Consider the following 1573-nt stretch of genomic DNA (forward strand, 5'->3'; position numbering starts at 1 on the left):
TCAAATTATCGTAAATACATTTGTTGTGAACTATAAATAAATAAATAGATTTGGTAAACACAATAGAATCTAATGTAAAATATTTGTAAGATTATCTTTTTAAACTGGATATCTGGCTGACTTTTTTAATTATCTTCTTCTTTTTCTTTAGTGGTGAAGACACCGTTTACTCGGTTATACCCGAAATAACAACAGCCCGCCAATCGTTTCTTCTTTTAGCAATTTGGCGCAATTTCGAGATACTTAATGCCGCCAGGCCCTTCTCCACCTGATTTCAACGGAGTGGTGGTCTTCTTCTTCCTCTGTTTCCCCTAGCTGGTCGGTTACCTTCAGAGCTGGAGTGTTTTCATCCATACGGACTAGCCATCGCAGCCGCTGTCTCTGAATTCGCTGAACCATGTCAATGTCATCGTATATCACGTCCAGCTTATCTTCTGCAGAACCTTCTTCTCGAAAACTCGTAACGTCGACTCATCAGGTGTTGTCATAGTCCATGCCTCTGCATCATATAGCAGGGCGGGGATGATGAGTGACTTATAGACTTTGGTCTTTGTTCATCGAGAGAGGACTTTACTTCTCAATTGCCTACTCAGTCCGAAGTCTGTAGGTAAGAGTTATTCTGCGTTAGGTTTCGAGGTTGACGTAGTTATTGGTGTTAATGCTGGTTCCATGATAGACGAAATTATCTATGACTTCAGAAGTGACGTGGGAGGCAAGTCACGAGTGCGATGACTGTTTCTTTGATGATAGGAAATATTTCGTCTAGTCCTCTTTCACTACCAGAGCCAGAGCTTCGCTTCTTTGTCCACCCTGGAGAAGGTAGAACTAACAGCGCGGTTGTTATGGCCAATGATATCGATGTCATCGACTTATGCCAGCAGTTGAACACTCATGTAGAAGTTTGTACCTTTTCGATTAAGCTCTGTAGATCGAATTATTTTCTCCGGAAGTAGATTGAAGAAGTCGCACGATAGGTTGTCGGCTCGTTTGGTATCGAACGGCTCGGAGAGGTCCTTCCCGATCCTGACGGAGCTTTTGGCATTGCTCAACGTCAGTTTACACAGCCGTATTAGCTTTGCGGGGTGAGATCATCATTTCAGAAAGAAGAATAAGAGGTAAGGTTTTCATGGTAAAGAAATGATGTTTTTGTACATTATTGAGCACACTTTTGACAATAAAGGGTAATTATCAGCAATATCCACCAGAGTAAATGTGGTGTGAAACCGATCAAGGGTTGCTCGTATTATGTCGACTGAATATTGGACGTAGCGAACGATGCGTCGCGTGAGCCGTATAATTATTTTGGTAATAAATTTGCACGATTTCCGGAGCACATTTGGAATACTGGAATACGGATGTCGTGTTTCCGAATTCCAAAAATTTAGGTGAAGGCAGATAAATCCCATGGCCACAGATCCTCAACAGTAACAGTCTAAAACTCAGCCCTAATAAAAACTTCCGATAGATATAAATTTAATTGCATTTTATTCGAGAACTAAACTAAAACAACAAAAACAATAAAAACATATAACAAATAAGTAACAAACGTTACAGAGGCACAACAACTGTACAC

This window comes from Bactrocera tryoni, chromosome 5 (assembly GCF_016617805.1).
Source record: "Bactrocera tryoni isolate S06 chromosome 5, CSIRO_BtryS06_freeze2, whole genome shotgun sequence".
In the NCBI taxonomy this organism is placed as follows: domain Eukaryota; kingdom Metazoa; phylum Arthropoda; class Insecta; order Diptera; family Tephritidae; genus Bactrocera; species Bactrocera tryoni.